The sequence below is a fragment of the Balaenoptera physalus genome, assembly GCF_965194825.1.
Source record: "Balaenoptera physalus genome assembly, chromosome: 14".
NCBI lineage: Eukaryota > Metazoa > Chordata > Mammalia > Artiodactyla > Balaenopteridae > Balaenoptera > Balaenoptera physalus.
Window position 1 is genome coordinate 26,894,254 of NC_138893.1, and position 20,189 is coordinate 26,914,442.

The window sequence follows — 20,189 nt, forward strand, 5'->3', positions numbered from 1 at the left end:
ACCCAAGAGGCTGGGGCACTGGTGGCACAAGGGCCTCTGGGAGCAGAGGGAGGGGTTTCAAGGGTGGGAGGGGTATTGAATGCAGGTCACAAGGCAGCGAGAGTCCCCGTCCCACTCTGCTTACCAGGACACTGTCCCTCCCCCTCCAGGGGAGGCCAGAGGTCCATAACAGAGGTCCCTGGGCCAGCGGTCACTGGACACAGATGAGGACGGAAGTTCCTGTAGGAACAGAGGGGTTAAGTGCACACAGCCCACAGGTGCCGAGATGCCAGCCTTTCTCCCACTGGGCAGCAAGGCCTGTCGCCTCCAGGCAGGGGACACAGGGAATATCCTCTGGGGGATCCGACTGTAACCGAAAGTGGGGTCCAGCCGCTCGCCGCTCAAAAACCAATAAAGAGGCCAAGTTGGTGGAAAGGAAAGTTCGCTTTATTTTGGAGGCCAGCAACCATGGGGGAGGGCTGAGTCGCCCCCGCTGACAATCGGGGCAAGAGCTTTCATAGCCTGAGGAAGGGGGCTGCATGCAGAAACAGCACAGGCAGCTCAGACAGTCATGTTGGAATTGGTCATCAGTTTCATCTTGATCGGCATCATCTTGATTGTTTTAAGTATCAATATAATTAATCTTCAGTTCCAGGGTTGGTTTGTTCCCATTTTCTTGAGGCCAGTTCTCAGAACTGTGGCAGCTTCTGTCGTGGCTACAGCCTGGTCATCATGGAGTTAACTTCTTCCACCTGGTGAGGGTTTCAGTATGCATAAGACAGCTCGCAGGATACGGCTCAGAATATGATCTACAGCCCTTGAGGAGGAACTAAAGGTCCTTGACTTTGCTTAATGACTAAACTATTATTGTTCTGTCCTGTTTGACTGCTTTTCTTTGCTTCTGCGTTTTCTCACTTCTCTGATTAAACTTATTCTTCGGCTACAGTTTTTCCACAGACAAAAGGCAGGTGGAGAACATGGGGGCAAGGACCACAGGGTCCTGCTCTGTTTCACGACCACCCGTGAGGAAAGACCTACAGACCTTGACATGGGGTCGGAGCTACAACCCACCACCCGGGTGACCCAGCCCACCGCCCAGCTCCCAGCCCACAGCCCCAGGAACTCAGAGATGCCATGGGCATTTTGTCATGTGTGCATAAAGGTGAGCAGACAGGAACCAGTAGAGGAAAGCAGATCACCCAGGAAAGAGTGACCAAAACAAATGGACAGAACGAAGCCTGTTGAGGGAGACTGAGACTGTGTGTGAAGAAGGGAAAAGCTTTCCTTAATATCCCCGGAGAGAGGAGACCAGAGCTCACAACCGTGTAACATAGACAGAGATCATGAAAAGGAATGTTTGGAGAACAGAAGAGAGTTATTGGCAACTCAGAATATTATAAGAAAGATGGAAAAAAGTCAACGAAAAGATTGGGGCTCGAAATCAAAGAAATCTCAAGAGCAAAAAAAATTGGTTAACAGGAGAGAAAGAATAAGAAAATTAAAGAATCATCCCAGGAGGTCAAATATCCAAATAATGGGAGTTTCCAGACAGAAAGAACTGTGAAGGCCAAGGGGAAGAAATTAGCTAACAAATCATTCTGGAAAATGTCCCAGGTCACAGAATTTTGGATGAAAGGGGCTTACGAGAAGCCCAAATACAACTGATGAAGCTGGACCCATAGGAACATACATTATGGTGAAAATTCAGAGCTCTGAGGACAAAGGATCCTTCAAACTTCCAGAGACGAAGAGGCAAAAGGAAACAGAGGCCCGCCTAAGGATCCAGAACCCGGGCGGCTTCAGGATTCTGGGCAACAACCCAGGAGCCAAAGACGGTGGACAGAAGCCACCAAAGTTCTCAAGGGAAATTATTTGCTACCTAGAAATGCAGTAAGTGTAAGGTGAAATAATGATGTTTTTCAGACCCAGGCTGCCCATGAGCCTTTCTTAGCAGATGACCAGCAGGTGTGCTTGAGAGTTAGAAAGAAAGAAAAAAATGTTTCTGGAACACAGGTTTCAGGAGCAAATGGTGCAGACTGGATGGCCCAGGACGGGAGCTCTGGGAGAGGTTTTCCTCAGGAAGGAAACCTGAGAGTAGGGAAGGCACCCAGAGGTCTCGAGGGTTAACACAAACGACCTCGTGATGAATGCACCACACTGAGCGATTGGGAGAGAAAATTAAAGAAAACTGACTCCTGGAAAAACAAAACAAAAAATGTGCAATAAACAGTGACCATAATTTACTACGTGGCTGAGCTTCAAACAGCACTTATGTAGTTGTGACGGCGGACACGGCTCTAATCAGAATTGCAGGGTAAGTATAGGAAGTGGACGGGTGGACATAAGGGTATGAGTGTGTATGGTAGGCATAGAGGTAGGAACAGGTGTGCATTCTCATCTTCACAGAGAAAAGACCATGCTTAAAACTAAGACGCCCAGGAGGAGTCGTGCCAGCACGAAATACATCGGTACAATGCACAAGGGATGACCTCGGGGGGAGGTGTCATGGGAGGGAGGTGACATAGACAGGGGAGCTCTGAGTTGGGGATGTGTGCCTTTCAACAAACCTTGTAAAACTATTTTGTTTTTTTAAATCAGGTCCATGTACAACTTTGATTTCTTTTAAAAAAATTTAAATTGTTGTTTCATGAGCTGCGTAACCACTGCAACGTAGTACACTTATGATTATACTCCTCTACAAAAGAACCTTCCTCATGGAGTTTTTGTAAAGATAAAATGAGACGATCCCGTAAAGACCTTAGCAGATGCCTGACACAGGTTTCACACTCAATAAATGCCGGTCTTCTCGTTCTTTCTTTCTTTATTTCTTAACTTCCAGGAGGACAGGGTGCTAGCCAGGCCAGCGCCAGGGCTAGTCCAGGGACTGCTGGGGAAAGGGTGAAGGCGCCTCAGCACATGAAAAACACCCCCTGGCCCCCTTAAGTTGAGCCAAGGCCACCAATCATAGGTTCTCCAGTGTTTCAGCAACCAAAGACCCAGAGACTTCTCCCTATGCGGCCACAGCTCTACAGGCAGTGAGTGCTAGCAGGAATATGAATTGCCTCTAAAGTAAAAGAATGTAAAGCTGGAGAGTGTGAGGTAGTTACTGGCTTTCCCTAATTTAAAAAAAAATGTGTAGATTAATTAGAACATACACAATGTAATTAGCATAAAGCAACACACGTCTGTGAGCACAGTTTTCTGACAGTGATAGCCGGACCAATCTATGGCCCATTTAGAAGGGAAACTGCAATCAAGCCTTGCTGAATTCCAAGTCAACTTAGACAATGTTGGACCACGGTAGATAACACACAGGAGCAATGCAAGTAAATCACTCCTAGAAAGCTAAAGGCAGTAGAGTTGTGAAGCTGTGCCTGTAGGGTTTCCCCACCATAAACAGGAAGACATCATCAGCAAGACATCATCGGGTCATGGCGATCCAAAATTCAACTAGGAAACAAACTCCTCAAACAAACAATGGGTTACTTTGCTCTATGTAAATCAAATCATCTTGGTTTGTGAACCCTGTGATATCTTATGAAATAAATGTACGTGATGGCTCCATAACATCTGGAGCCAATGTTACGTCCTTGCATCTGTAAGAAACACATATTGCCCAGGTTATAAATAAGGTCATGAGTAGGTATTGAGAAAATACCTGCAAACCAGGGTTAAAAAGCTATTAGGAAAATTTTCCATCAAGTTGCAAGTTTCATCAACTGAAGCGAATCTTTGGATTCATTAGATGACTGCAATCATTATTTCACAAGTGGATCTCAGTCGCACGTGTGATTGCCAAGTGCCGAGTTAGTCACCACAGGCTCGCCCCTGCAACAAGGAGTCACAGACCCACATGAAAGGCCTCTGCTCTCCTGTCGGTGGGCTCCTGGGGACCACAGACGTAGCCCCCTCCCCGCTGAATCCCATGTCCCCTCCCCAAGCCGGATCACAGTGTTTCCCAAAGTCATCTGACCAGGGGACCCTTTTTCAAATGCAGTCTTTTGGGACTCTGTGCCACAGAACACACTTTGAGAAACAGCATCCAGATTCACTCATGCTGTAAACCTTGAGTGTGTTAGACATTGCCAAAGCCAAAATGAGCACGACACAATTCCTGACCTCAAGAAAGTGAATTAATAAAATCAGGTGCCTCCCCATGAAAAGATGTTCAACATCGCTAGTTATTAGAGAAATGAAAATCAAAACTACAACAAGGTACCACCTCACACGGGTCAGAACGGCCATCATTAAAAAGTCTACAAATAGCAAATGCTGGAGAGGATGTAGAGAAAAGGGAACCCGCCTACACTGTTGGTGGGAATGTAAATTGGTGCAGCCACTATGGAGAACAGTATGGAGGTTCCTCAGAAAACTAAAAATAGAACTACCATATGATCTAGCAATTCCACTCCTGGGTATATGTCCAGACAATACTATAATTCAAAAAGATACATGCACCCCTATGTTCACAGCAGCACTATTCACAATAGCCAAGACATGGAAACAACCTAAATGTCCATTGACAGATGAATGGATAAAGAAGATGTGATACACACACACACACACACACACACACACACAATGGAATATTATTCAGCCATAAAAAAGAATGAAATAACGCCATATGCAGCAACACGGATGCAACTACTGATTATCATACGAAGTGAAGTAAGTCAGAAAGAGAAACAGAATCACAACATAGAGACCTGACTAGTGGTTGCCAAGGATTGGGTGGGGATTGGGGGAAGGATGGAGTGGGAAGTTGGGATTAGCAGATGTCAGCTTTTATATATAGAATGGATAAACAGCAAGGTCCTACTGTATAGCACAGAGAACTATATTCAATATCTTATAATAAACCATAAAGGAAAAGAATATTTTAAAAAAAAGAATGTATATATATGTATAACTGAATCACTTTGCTGTAAGCAGAAATTAACACAACATTGTAAATCAACTATACTTCAATTTAAAAATATTGACAAAAAACAAAAAAAGAAAAACAACTGTTGCTATTAAGGTGACCGTTATTAAAAAGTAATAATAATAACCAGGTGCCTCCCAAAAGAAGACAATAAAGAGGAAAAATAAATCAGGACTTACCGGGGGCCTAATATATACTAGGCCTGGGAGAGCGGGTGTGGGAGTCTGCTGGGGCTGCCATCACAAAGTACCACAGACTGGGCAAACAACAAAAATGGATTTTCTTACAGTTCTGGAGGCTGGAAGGCCAAGATCAAGGTGTCGTCAGGGCCGGCTTCCTCTGAAGTCTCTCTCCTCGGCTCGTAGACGGCCGTCTTCTCCCTGTGTCCTCGCGTGGTCCTCCCTCTGTGTGTGTCTGTGTCCTAATCTCCTCTTCCTATAAGGACACCAGTCATATTGGATTAGGACCCACCCTAGTAACCTCATTTTAACATAAATTATCTCTTTAAAGACCTTATCTTCAAATACAATCACATTCTGAGGTACTGGGAGTTAGAACTCCATCAACGTATGAATCTGGGGGGACACAATTCAGCCCATAACAGCCATTTCACACATCTTATGTCATTCTCAAAATAAACCCCCAAAGTCAGTATCATTATTGCTCTCCTGTGAAAGTTGTCACCACAGTGATAAGAGGTGAGGAAGGATGGTACACCCAGGTCCACATCTCTCCAAAGCAGCTGCTGACCCATGAAGATGCATTTTCATGCCAAAAGAAGACTTAATGGATATTATGCAGAATGTGAGAAAAAAAACTGAACGTGTATCACTTTTGTAACATTTTACAAGTGAACCCTGTCATTTCTCATTGGAATAAATATCCAATTCCAAGCAGACATTGCTAATGAAAAAATAATATTTCCAAAATTTTAAGAACGCGGTTATTTTTAAAACAAGTAGCAAGCGAGCCGTTCTGAGTTTCTAGGTGCCCACGTCCTGCCAACGAAAGAGCGGGCTTCCCTGAGTCGGCTCGGAGGCAGGCGGAGCCCAGGACAGACAGCACAGCCCTGGTGCCCGAGGCTCTGCTTCTCCTGGGTCCTGATCTCTCTCGCCAGCAGCATGGTTATCTCAGCACTTCCTCTGGGTCTTTCCACGCCATTCAGCACCTGGTCCACACTCTTTGAACAGGCCTTAGTGGAGCGTCATCTCCACCACAAAAAACAGATGAGGCAGCGGCCACCCCCTTCCCTTAGCAGTGCACGAGGAAAGAGTCCTTTACACACAGAGAGGCTGCAGAGAGGGCGTCTGGAGCAGTGGAATCACACAAAGACCTGAGTGTCACCTGCTCTGACACAGACCACTTGTGTGCCACGGACCAAGTCACTTCACCCTCTGAGCCTCAGATCCCCATCTGCCAAATAGGGATGATTCTTTTCTTGAATTCTTTTCCACTGTGGTTTATCACAGGATATTGAATATAGGCTGCTGTGCTATACAGTAGGACCTAGTGGTTTATCCATTCTCTATATAATAGTTTGCACCTGCTAATCCCAAACTCCCAATCCATCCCCCCTCCATCCCACCCCCGACAACCACAAGTCTGTCCTCTATGTCTGAGTCTATTTCTGTTTCGTAGATAAGTTCATTTGTGTCATTTTAGATTCCATATATAAGCAATATCATATGGTATTTGTCTTTCTCTGCCTGACTTACTTCACTCAGTATGATACTCTCTGGGTCCATCCATGTTGCTGCAGATGGCATTATTTCATTCTTTTTTCTGGCTGCCTAATATTCCATTGTATACATGTACTACATCTTCTTTACCCCAAATGGGGATGATTCTTCTCCCACGAGATTGTCACGAAGCATAACGAGATAGCACAAGAAACGGGGGACTGTCCTGGCCGGCTCACAACAGATGGGAGACACTGCTACGACTTCCAACACGATCAGCATTAGTGTTTGTATTAAGTGACAATGCAAAATAGAGCTTCAGTCTGTGACAAGTGCCAAGAGGCATGTGTGGCCTCGGTGGGGTGGTGAGAGAAGAGTGAGGGCCGGTTCCCCACAGGGCGGGCTTGCTGTACACAACCAGGCCCGTCCATGGCAGCTGCAGAAGCCTTTGTAACCACGCAGGACCCTGTGAGGCCTTTCCAGAACAGACCCCCACTCCTGTCCTCTGCCTGCCTTTTGTCCGTAAGAAAACCTTTAGTTAAAGAATGAATGTAATCAGAGAAGTGAGAAAATACAGAAAGAAAGGAAAACAGTCAAGCAAGACAAAATAATACTTTAGCCATTAAACAAAGTCAAGGACCTGTAGTTCTTCCTCAAGGGCTATAGATACTATTCTGAGCCATGTCCTTTGAGCTGTTTTGCAGAGACTGAAGCCCCTCCAGGTGGAAGAAGTTAACTGGATGCTTGCCCACAAGCACGCAGACCCCAGACCGCTTGGAACCAGAAGGTGGATGACGGTGACTCCCAATGACCTCACCACCAGCCAATCAGAAGAATGTGCCCGAGCTGATCACGCCCTGCTCCTTGAACACTATAAGACTCCTCACTGCCCCCCTCCAGTATGGGACACACAGTCTTAAAGGCATTAGCCCTCCGTGGCCCCCTTTGCCCGGCAAAGCAATAAAGCTACTTCCTTCTACTTCACCCAAAACTCTGTGTCTGAGATTTAATCTGGCACTGGTGTACAGAGGCCGAATTTCAGCAACATCTTCACCTGTCAGGCTGTACGCTCAGCCCTAAGGTGGCCATTTGGCTATGGCACCTAAGTCCCAACCCACCGCTCCCATCCAAGCAGGGACTCACAGCTCAGGCCCCCGAGGCCCTCACTGAGGTGAACCCCAGAGCCCTTCTCCACTGCTTTGTAATCAAGTAAAGCTGCTAACAGTGGAGATATCTTTTTAAAAAACGGCCAGGGATTCCTAGAGCCACAGGAAGAAACCACATAACCTAGGTGTTAAGTGTAAGGACGTCAGAGTCACACAAAGCCATAGGATTCATGTCCCACCTCAGAAACCTCCAAGCTGTGTGATTGCAGAAGCATTGTCAACCTCTCTGTTTCCTCATTCAGAAAATGGGAACCAGGGCCAGATGAGAGAGGCACACATGTGGCTGCAGGGGGGGGGGGGAGCACTGAATTTAAGGAGGGGCTCTCAGGGTCGTGCAAGTGGAGGGTCAGCCTCTGAGAGCAAGTGCAATAGGGAAGAATGACTCTGACTCCATGCTGGATCTGTTCCTTTTACTTTAAACTTTGTGCTCTGTTGCCTGTGCTTAGCCATGCTGGCTCTGCACCTTTTGTACAAGAATGTTGTCTATAGCCTGAAATATACAGGATAACCTATTCTCAGGGCTCTGACCTTTAAAAGTCCATTCATATAGAGATAAAATGTTGCAAAACAGAGGATAGCATTTGTCTTGTTGCAGGTTTACAGGAACATCGTGACCTGACCTCGGTGAACAGCTGTAAGAACAAAGGATTCCCACACCAAGAAATCTGCAACAACCAACCACACCCCCTCCCTCCCTCACCTTGCCTTTAAAAGTGCTTTGCTGAAACCCTTCAAGGATCTTGGGGCTTTCGGGGCACAAGCCACCTGTTTCCTTGCATGGCCCTTCAATAAACCTTTCTCTACTCCAAACCCCGATGTTTCGGTTTGTTTGGCCTCACTGGGCATCCGGCACAGGAACTTGCGTTGGGTAACACAAGCACTTCCTTAAATTTTGCACCCCAGGACCTCACACGGTCCTACCGCTGGAGGGAATAACCAGAGTATCTAGGGCAGAGGAGAAACCTGCAGTGCTTAGCAGAGCACCTGACATAGGGCGGACCCTCGATAAAAATTATAATCATGTTAACTAACTCAACAGTCCACGCAGTAAGCTCAGGAAGATAGATTCTAACCTCCCGCACACCTCTCTCACTTCAATCTCTCTCCAAAGTTTACCTGAAGAACATTCCCAACAGCATAGAAGTGGAACTGAACCAGCATGGGGTTCATTCCTATCCATATTCCAATGTGACATCTTCCGGGTGGTTACTGCTAAGTCTGACTACTGAGATCTTCCTCTAGATGGCGCACTATTCTAATCCTATGAATACTCAGGATCCGCTATAGCCAAGTGTCACACCCATCATACCCTATCAGTAAGTCTCTCGGGTATTTTTCCCCTGCAGGCTGGGTGCCTATTGACAACATGGAATGTCATATTTATCCTTTTAACACACTGCCTGACATTCAGTGGACACAATAAATGCCTAAAACACATAATGGCTAATTGGGCCAATATGTCTAAAGTTTCCAAGTTAGTAAATTTATATCAAAAGGTTAAAGTTTTCAGACAGTAAGTTATTATTACAGCAGTAGTAAATGATTCAAAAGAATTAGCTCCGGGCTTCCCTGGTGGCGCAGTGGTTGAGAGTCTGCCTGCCAGTGCGGGAGACACGGGTTCGAGCCCTGGTCTGGGAGGATCCCACATGCTGCGGAGCAGCTGGGCCCGTGGGCCGCAATTACTGAGCCTGCGCGTCTGGAGCCTGTGCTCCGCAACAAGAGAGGCCGCGGCAGTGAGAGGCCCGCGCACCGCGATGAAGAGTGGCCCCCGCTTGCCACAACTAGAGAAAGCCCTCGCACAGAAACGAAGACACAAAACAGCCATAAATAAATAAATAAACCCAAAGTTTAAAAAAAAAAAAAAAAAAGAATTAGCTCCATGTTGCAATATTGATCCAAAGGCTTCATGAGACAGTTAAAGACATTTCTCCCATCGTATTTTGGAACAGACTTGCCCTTAACTGAATTCAGAGCTTTTCAGCTGATAACAGTTTATATCCCCATCAGTCCTATTCCGGCAGCACTTAGTTTGGGTTTGCTTTGAGAAGGATCCGTGATTCCAGGAAACCGAGCTGACTGGACCCTCTGGGTCTCCGGGGCCCACCCTGCCGGGCGATACGGCACAACCCACGCGTTGGCACAGGCTACGGGGTCTACTCCCCCTGGGTCAGCACAACTCTGAGAAGTGCCATGACCTCAGCACAAACGCTAGACGGAAGCATGGAACTGTCTTACCTCCAAAGTCTCGTAACAGCGGCCTAACGGGTGATTAGCGCCAGTCTCAGCGCCGCGGTTCTGCGCCTGCGCTGACCTCGCCGCGCTCCCGCACCTGAGCCTGCGTTTCTACCCGAAGGGCGCAGTGGCCCCGCTGCGTCGCCAGATGGCGCTGCGGCCCCAACCTTCGCGCTCCGGGGGCCGCGTGGGCTCGGGCCGGCGGGTCTCCTCCGCTTCCGGGTGGGACAAACAGAAGCGCCTCGGAGCAGTGGCGCTCCGGTCACTCGGCTCCAGCAGATGGCGGAAGGCGACTGGGCCTGATGCAGGTGGACTGCTTTTTTTTTTTTTTTTTGCTTTCAAGAAAAGTCCCAAAACTGGATTTTTGTTTGAAACGCTAGCATTTACTGTACTTTAAACATTTTAACAGAAACTTCTTTAAGGGATGGGCGCGGGGCGGGGCTGCGCGGGAGGCCGGCTGGGGACGCAGCAGGACTGAGGCTGCGAGGTCCCAGGAGGTAAGTCCAGGCCCCCGCCTCACATACAGAGAGGCAGTTAAGGGTAACATAATGAACCCCCTGTACCTATCACCCAGCTTCAGCAATTGTTGTACATGGGCATCTGGTGTCATCCCTACCCCCAGGACACTTCCACCTCTCACCTCCACTGATTTATTTTGAAGTAAATCCCAGATATCCTATTTCTTCCTCCATAAATAGGTAGTGTGTATCTCTAAAAGTCAGCACTCTTCTAACATAACAATACCTTTGTCACAATAATAATACTATTATCACACCAAAAATATTTCCTTAATATCATCAAATACTCATTCAGTGCCCCAGTTTCTCCACTGCCTCATGGATGTGTCCTTAACAGTGGATTTTTCCAAATCAATTCCAAAAAGGCCCGTGAATTGCTTTCGTTTGATTTTCAAATGCTTTTTGAATTCAGGTAAAATTTTTCACATACCAAAAACCATACAGATCTCAAGTGTATAGTTCTCAGAGTTTGGTCAGATATAAACACTTGCGTGATCAACATATCAATCCAAATGTAAAAGTTTTCCATCACCCCTGAAAGTCCCCTCCTGCCCCCTTGCAATCCATCCTGCCACCACCCAGCCCACCAGGAACCACTGATCGTACTTCTGTTATCATAGAGGAGTTTTGCCGTTCTAGAAAATCACATAAGTGGGCAGGCAACATGTACCCATCTGTGTCTAACTTCTTTCACCCAATGTAATATGTTCTTCGAGGTTCAGTCACAATGTCCTATGTACCAAGACTTCATTCTTTTTTATTCCTTTGTCGTATTTCACCATGTAAATATAACACAGCTTATACTGTAACATAGCCTCTTAGGACATACCCTGTTGATGGATATTTGGATTGTTCCCAGGTTTTGGATATAGCTGCTCACACAAGTCCTTTTGTGGCAATATGCTTTCATTTCTCTTTGGCAAATGCCTTGGAGTGGAATTGCTGGGTCATGAGAAAGATGTATATTTGACTTTATAAGTATCTGCCTGTGAGTTTCCAGCCTGGTCACGCCGCTTACATGCCCACAGCAATGTCTGAGAACCCATCGCGCTCTGCAGCCTCCCCTGCATTTGCTGTTCTCTGTCTTTTTAATTTTAACCCTTCTGGTGGGTGTGTAACGGTATCTCCGTGTAGTTTTAAATTGCACTTCCTGGTGTTTTGGGAATGAGTTCAAGTTCTCTAGGTTCCTGCTTATCTGAAAATGTCTTTATTTCACCCTTTTTTTAAACAGGGTATTTTCCTTGGATATAGAAATCTAGGTGGACAGATTTGTTTTTCCAATGACTGCCAGGCCTTGCAGAGTCTTGCCCTGGACTTGGAAGTCCAGCCCCTGGCTAAGGACCCTCAGCCGAGGTGTTGGTGTGCCCGCCCTTCTGCACACAGCCCCTCCTCTTGCGGCATCACGCCCGCCAAACCCATCTTTCTCAGCAGCCCTGTCTCCAGTCTCTGCTCCCACGACAAGGGGAGATGCCTCCTCTCCACTCGGTCTCACCTCCCTGTACCCGCACAGAAATCAGGGCCAGGAGGCACATGGCTCAAATTGCATGGTTTCTTCTCTTAAGGATGCCAGCCTGAGCTGGCTGTGGCCCAGTTCCTGCAGAGAGTGCCTTACATATTTTGTTCCATTTTACGATTGTTTGAAGTGGGAGGGTGAGTCTAAAACCAGTTTACTCCATCACAGTTGAAGTCCAAGACCTTCTCGTCTGTTCCTTTAAATAGGTTCCTTTGCCCTCTTTTTGTTGTTGCTGTTTTGTTTTGTTTTTGTTTTTGTTTTTGTTGTTCCTTGCATATACTGAAGAAAGCACTTCCTTGTCCTGCAGACTTGCCCACATCTGGATTCTACCTCCGCCTCTTACTTGCCCCTCTCCCTCGTGTTTCCCGGACACTGGTATTTCCATCAGGAGGCCAAATCCCATTCCAGCTGATTTCTTCGCAGACCACTCAGAGGTCCAGGTGTGTACTGCTCTCCGCTTGCACTCAATGCTCAGTCTCTTTCTGTGATGTGAGTAGCCTTCGAAGATCATTGCCTGGATTTATGTTTTCATGAAGGATTTGCAGAATGGTGACATTCTTTTACAATTTCCCTTCTCCCGTCACTTACTGAGTGCATCTGTAAAGAGAAACTCTCCCTGATCAACTGCGTGTTTGCTCTGAGGCACAGCTCCTGGAAGAAAGGCAGATGGAAGCTTGACCTTCTCCCTTGCTTTGCCAGAGTGGACAGGTTTCCTTATATCTTTTGAAGGTGGCCAGTGAGTTTCTTTTCTTTCTGTTTTTTTGAAGGAATCATTGTGAACTTGAGGAATTTAAATATATTTTGTGCATTTCAAGTCCCTGTAGTTATTCAATATTTTTTTAGCTGAAGATCAAAGTTTCCCCACTGGGGACACGGGGGGCCTCTTCACAGCGGCTCCTGGGTCCTTTAGGTGTGACCCCAGTAGTCTCTGAGAGGCATCCTTGCTTTTTACTTGTTTATTTTATTTATTTATCTTTGGCTGTGTTGGGTCTTTGTTGCTGCGTGCGGGCTTTCTCTAGCTGCATCGAGCGGGGGCTGCTCTTTGTCCTGGTGCGCGGGTTTCTCACTGCGGTGGCTTCTCTTGTTGCAGAGCACGGGCTCCAGGCACGTGGGCTTCAGTAGTTGTGGCTCACGGGCTCTAGAACGCAGGCTCAGTAGTTGTGGCGCACGGGCTTAGTTGCTGTGGGCACGTGGGATTTTCCGGGACCAGGGCTCGAACCCGTGTCCCCTGCATTGGCAGGAGGATTCTTAACCACTGCGCCACCAGGGAAGTCCCATCCCCATCCTTGCTTTTCAGTGTGACAAGTCATTCTAGGGTCATCCTGCTCAGATCTTGCACCTGATACAGGATTTACCATTTCTATAGGGAAACTTGGTTTTTTTTTAGTAGGAAACAGTATTGAGAGACCACAATCTAGGAAGTAAGGACACTCATGACTCTTGGGTAAGTTCTAGGTCTTTCTGGGAATATATCAGGAAATATGTCTTCTCTTTCACATTTTAAAAGAAATATATACCATGAATTCGTACTGCCATTCCCAATTCAAAATCTACTTACTGTAACAAGGAATCCAACTCTGCTTTTTGATGTTTGACTGCTGACAGCTTTTAAGCCTCATCCCTCGCCTCCCTCCCCTCCCCCGCCTCCCCTGCCTGACCCCACGTCTGAGTGAGCTGATAAGAAGGGCCAGATGCTCCCTGCTTCAAACCAGCAAGCCCCCGCCACCAGCTTACCCTCATGCCGGCCCCGCTTCCTGACCACAGTAAAACCCCAGCCAGGTTCTTTTCCTCACACTCGCAAGCCATTTCAGACCTGGTGAGAGGCCTGCCCTGCTCCCCCGGAGACCTCAGTTATCTGAGTCATGAGCCTTTCATACCCTCTGGGGGATGGAGGCGGCACCATCAGGCCCTACACACAAATCAGACTTGAGGGGAGGGTCCCTCCTTTGCAGGGTCTCCACAGAACACTTCACTGTTTGATTTCATATTTATATCCTTTTTTCTTAGGCTGAAAAACTCTCCAGTGATTCTCACGTAATTACCTATTTGCTTTCTCCCATTGTAATAAGTTCAGAATAATGATATCAATATTACTACCAATGGAATTATTGAAAACTACTTGATATTATTTTTCAGTTCATTTATATCCTTGGGGAATGGCTATCAAGGGATGCACCATTCAATTATTGTGTTTTAAATGACTTTAAATTATTGCTTTTTGTGTGGCTCTGTTGCTGCCTGAATGTTAGTTTCACTTTAATTTCTACTTTTAGGGTTTTCTATATCTTTGATTCAATTGGTTTTATATTTATATAAATATTAATATGATTCAAGAGTCAAATCTATCAAAGAAAGAAAGTTCAGAGAAATCTAGCTTTTCTCCCTGTGCTCCCTCCTCCATTTTTACATTATATGTATTTCACGTTATATGTATATTATGTATATCATAATATATATATTATATATGTATATATACATATGTAAACTATATGTATATTGTTTCATTTTAATAAGAGCAAATATGCATATATATTCATAAGCCCATTTTTTAGATAAACGTAGCATGCTATATGCAACTTTTCCCACTTTATCTTTTATACTTGATAATATTTGGAGGCAATTACTCCATGGCAGTTTACAGAAATATTAAAATCTTTTTGTTTGAATAGGCCACTTAAAGTTATTGAATCAATTGATGTATTTGATACCAATCTTGTTATATTTAAAAATATATATTGATATAGCTATGTAGTCTTTCACTATGTTATCTGTATTCTCTGTCTCTCTTTTCTGTATGTTTAGATATTTCAGAGTGTTTGTAGTTATGGTCTAATGGCTACACTTACACTAACAGCTTTATGTAATATCTTTGTCCCTTCTTTTTGAGCCCATTGGTTTCTTAATATAAGCCTTCTTGATAATTAGCTAAAACCTTCTCTGACACAAAATTTAATTTGAAGTAATATTCTTTTACTCCCAGTTCATACCTAGAAGGCAATCAGAGAGCTTATTTTCTTTTCCATATACCCTCACCTCTACCCCACCCCAGTCGCTATTTGTTGTGTTATGTCTACATTGTCGGAGCTTATACCCTCTACAAAAGATATTCTTTTGCTTAAAACCATCACGTAGCCTTAGTTCTGCACTTACATTTATATTTAATATTCAACACTGAAACTTACTAAAGGTATCTTCAGTTTTGGGTTATTTGAAGCTTGATCACCCCAAGTAAGGATGTTTAAGACAAGTTTTCTGTAGCCTCTATACTTGAAGGCCTCTTTGTAAACCTATATCTTCCTGGCATGCTTTCCTTGTTCTCTAGGGAAATTATTCTCCTCACTGTTCTCTCTTTTGTTATGATAAACGTCTAGGACATTCCATTGCAATTCATTTCTGTATTACTTAGGTGACAGGGTTTTCCTACAGTATTAATACAGAAGGTTAGGACTCATAACTTTTTAGCTTCAAATTTCTAGGGGTCCCTATTCTATTCTTAGCAATAAGTGTTCCAGATTGGCCTGTACTTTCTTCAGGTTGCTTGATGCACTGGTTTGTATATGGTTCCCCTCTCACCTTTGTACCTAGGGTCCCTGTCCTGCTCAATTTGGAGTCTATCACCCAGCGGGAACCATTGAGTCTGGAAACTAAGTTGCTTGTCAGTGTACTGTATTTGTAAAGTAAATATTTCAGCCTTGCCAATCACTAACTCTTCAATACATTACACAGCAAAACTTCCTTTATGAGTGGACGTATGTAAAGGACATTTTTTTAAAACTGGCAAAAGAGAAAGAGAGTCACTCTCAAGGAAAATTACCTTTCCCTACCCAGAAATTTCCAAAGTTTCAAAGGCAAAATTTTAGTTAGGGCTGTAATGAGGGCTTTCCCAATGATAGATATACACCTAGAATTCTATCATGTTCTAATAACAACATATAAATAATCATTGATCATCTCTAAAGATTTTATTACAGTAAAAAAAAAAACCACAATTACTATAGGATAGAAACTTGTCTGAACTAATTATTAGAGTATTGAAATTCTGTTCTCAGCAACTCATAGATCTTTCTCAAGCAACTCATAGATCTTTCCTTTCATTTTGCAAGAACCACATACTGAAAAGTGGTTCCAGGAGAGTTTCAATAATGACACCCCCCTCACCTCCAGGAAAGAGGATCTGTGAGATTCTCTCCAGGGGCACCATCTGGCCCTGGGAGTCCAAGAATTATGAAGACCACAGAATTGAAAGGTTCAAATTGTTAGTTACTCAAATCTTTGACAGTGGAAGGAATAATCTTTTATAAGAGATTATCAATTACCTATCTAGTTCAACTACTCACATATCATACACCTAGAGGTCATAACCTTCTCCAGTAAAATTGTTTCCTTCTATGTCAGTTCCCCTTTGAAGTAGTGATCTCACTCAGCATCTTTTGGGGATCTAGATATGCTGGCAGAGCCCTGCACTGTCATCTGCCTGTGGATATTCCAGTGCTCCAACCTGAAGTGAAGCCATTCCTGGACAGAGATCATGGAATCCAATGTCCTTTCAAGGAATCCAGGGATCAAGGACCCCACGTCCTTTCTAATCTTATTTTAGTTTTATTTTCCCATTTTATACTCAAGTGACCTACTCTGGAAGTTTCACTGTGGACTTTTGGGTCATCTTTGAAGGTAGCTTTTTTGAGCCTATCTGTTCCTTACCCCCACCACATATGTCAGCCATACATAGAATGTTCTCAGAGAGCTGGCGAGTTTTATCCTTTACACACGTTTATCCAAGGAATCCAACAAGTGGCTTTAAATATTCTTTAGCTTTATGACTGACTTTTAAAATTCTGCTAACTCCGCTGAACAAGGATTTATATATTTGTTAAATAAATTGACAAGGAAAACTCAAAGACATTAAAGATACTTAGGGAAATGGCACGAAAAGACTGTTGCCCCAAAGTAAAAAGGATGAAAAGTTTTAGACAGATAAAGAAAAGTGTTTAACCTTACCAGTAATTTAAAAATTCAAACTGAAAACTAGATAAGTAACAAGAACCTACTGTATAGCAGAGGGAATTATACTCAATATCTTATAATAACCTATAATGGAAAAGAATCTAAAAAAGAATATATATGTGTACACCTGAAACTGATCACCTTACTGTACACCTGAAACTAATACAACATTGTAAATCAATTCTATTCCAATAAAAATTTAAAAATTAGAAATTTAAAAAAATAAAATAAAAAAATTAAAATTGAAACAATATTCCATCCTTGGCTAATCAAATTAGCAGAGAATTTAAAATGTGAATGCACAGAACTGGTGGTAAAATAAGCATTCTCAAGTAGTTCACTGAGTAGAAAAATTGTTACAAGCCTTTGAAAAGCAAGCAGTTAGATGATAAGGAGCAAATATTGTTTCGTCCAGAAACTAGATTTGGGGAGATCTAAACTAAGAACATAATCAGTTATGTCAAAACAAGGTTTTTGCCAAGATGTTCATCAGCACATTATTTATAATAATAAAATGCCAGGGAAAACCTTAAATGTTCAAACACAGGGAAATAAAGTTATCAAAGTGATATTCACCAAAAGTGAATGAGAAAATGCTTATGTTATAATGCTAAATGAAAGCATAGCAAATAAAATGGTGTGTGTATACACAGATATATAATGCTTATTATGCAAAATAAACAGTAGACAGACAAAAATATGACTGGGTCTTTGTGTGTGTGTGTGTGGTTGTGTGTGTGCATTTTGGGGTAACTTTTTCTTCCTTCTACATTGTATATTTTCCAAATAGTCTATAATGGCAACATATACCATTAGCATCTTAAATTTAAAAATGTTTTCCAAAATTTCTTTCATGTTTTCTTTTTTTTAACATATTGGAGTATAATTGCTTTACAATGTTGTGTTAGTTTCTGCTGTATAACAAAGTGAATCAGCTGTATGTATATATATATCCCCATATCCCCTCCCTCTTGCATCTCCCTCCCACCCTCCCTATCCCACCCCTCTAGGTGGTCACAAAGCACTGAGCTGAGCTCCCTGTGCTCTGCGGCTGCTTCCCACTAGCTATCTATTTTACATTTGGTAGTGTATATATGTCCATGCCACTCTCTCACTTCGTCCCAGCTTCCCCTTCCCCCTCCCCGTGTCCTCAAGTCCATTCTCTACGTCTTTGTCTTTATTCCTGTCCTGCCCCTAGGTTCATCAGAACCATTTTTTTTTAGATTCCATATGTATGTATTAGCATACGGTATTTGTTTTTTTCCCATGTTTTCTGATGCCACGTTCTGTCCCAGTTTCTTTTTCTAAATTCAGAGAGTAGAAATCAATGTCCTTGTTCCCCGTTTCTCCAGGCTGTTAAGTCGCGCGTGGGCACACAGGGGAGGTGGAGGGCACATAGGGTTGGCTGGAGGAGGCCTTCACTGGTCAGGGGACTTCCAGGTTGACTCCTCTCCAGGTGGTTCTTTACCTGTGCTAGTTGTGGTTCATCCTGTCTGCAAAGCCCAGCTCCCCTTCCTCCCCCAGTGAAGAGTTCCCGGGGGTGATGGGCAGAATCAACAGCCCTGAGGCTAGAAGGATCTGGGCACCTTTGGGGAAGGAAGAACTCAGGTGGCTTGAGCAGGAAGTGGATTGGGAACAAACTGACCTAGGAGGCAGAGGCCCAGGTTACATGTGGCCTCATAGGTCCTGGCAGGAGTTTGTATTCAATTCTGAAGGCAATTAGCCATCTCTGAAGGATGTGATGCAGGAAGTCACATGATCTAGTGTGTGTTTGCAGCAGCTCATTCCGTCTACTGTGATCTGATCTGTGGGTCCTCTACAGTGGGTCCTGAGCTGAGGTCCCGGAGGTCAGCAAGATTGTATCACATCATCTTCAGAGTTGGAACTAAGAGAATAGGAAAACGATGAGGGAATTTGGAGGGGGAGGTGTGGTCTCATGTGTGCTTGGACCTAGGTGGAGTTAGCCTTCCAGAGGAGCTGGGAAGGAAGGCCCAGGGGACCTAGTGGGGACAGAAGCTGGGAAGGGAGGGAGGGGCAACCCCACAGACCACCTGGTCACCGCACCTGTGGAATGCTGGCCGAGGGGAGTGGCCGGGGAGTCCTGCTTCTGACTGGGGAGAGGGGCGATTGGGATCCTAAGCAGGGAGCCCAGGAGAACCCCGGTTTGGGGCCCCGGGAAGCAAGTCCAGCTTCGGTGATGGAGGCTGGAGCCAGGCAGGTGGCCGGGGCCGGGTCAGCGCCTGGGCATGGGGGCTGGAGTTGACAATGACCAGACTTCTAGGGGTCTCCAGGGTCTCAGCAGGGCACGTGACCAACGTGAGGGAAGAGCGCGCCCGATCCATTCCAGAAGGACCCCAGCTCCACCCCTGGGCCGCCTTTCTCGTCCCAGACCCACACTTTAAGGGCTGGCCGAGGAGCAGGGTGAGTGAGAGACGGGGAGGGGGAATGGAGTTGCGAGTCTAGGGGCGCTGCTGATGGACTCCGCGACCCCTACCTGCAGCCGCCCGCCCAAGGGTCCCGGGGCCAGGGTGCGGGGCCGGGACCCGAGACATGCCGTGGACTCGGACGGAGCACCTGCCCCGTGCGGTCCCGGGGGTGCCAGGATGAGACCCTGCCCGGATAGACTGAGCTTGTGGGGGGAGGGGAGAGGGGGAAGGGTCCAGGAGGGGCGTCTGGAAGTCCAGGCCCTGCGCCTCCCTCCTCGCCCCTCCTCTACACCCCAGGAGGACCGGGTGTCCGGGATTACAAAAGATACTATTTATTGGAACAGAGATGACCAAACAACAGAAATGTCTCAAATGTGATAAATATTTATTAAACATATACTCAATTTATTGGAAGTGCACGCTCTAATTGGGCGAATGGGCGTGGATTTTAAGGGAATTGCTGAAATTTCCCTTTACTGGGTGCCGGGCAATGCCCAGTAGTGAGTTTCTGGCAGGTGAGAGTGGGAGGGGGGATGGCCGGGAGACGCGGTCCAGGGGCAGGGACACCACCCCTCCCCCACCCCAGACACTTTCTCGGGCTGATCGATTTTGGGCACGAGTGCGAGTGAACTGTGAGGGTCTGAAAGTGAATTCCCTGAAAACGCCCCAGGTCCACAGGCTCCCTGGAAAGCCCTTTCCGGCCCATCGGGGCTGGCGTTGCTTTAACTACAGGGTCCTTATTCCGCGT

At 45.4% G+C, this 20,189-nt stretch overlaps 1 long non-coding RNA gene across 1 annotated transcript in view; it reads right to left on the bottom strand.

Moving 5' to 3' along the window:
- The window catches only part of LOC309642159, a 187,211-nt gene extending 177,147 nt beyond the window's left edge, over positions 1-10,064 (bottom strand). The window contains exons 1-2 of the long non-coding RNA XR_014253011.1: positions 9,984-10,064; positions 5,083-5,338 (exon numbers count right to left, since the gene is read on the bottom strand). This is a non-coding gene — a long non-coding RNA (uncharacterized lncRNA). The remainder of the gene's footprint in view (positions 1-5,082; positions 5,339-9,983) is intronic.
- Between the last annotated feature and the right edge of the window lie 10,125 nt (positions 10,065-20,189).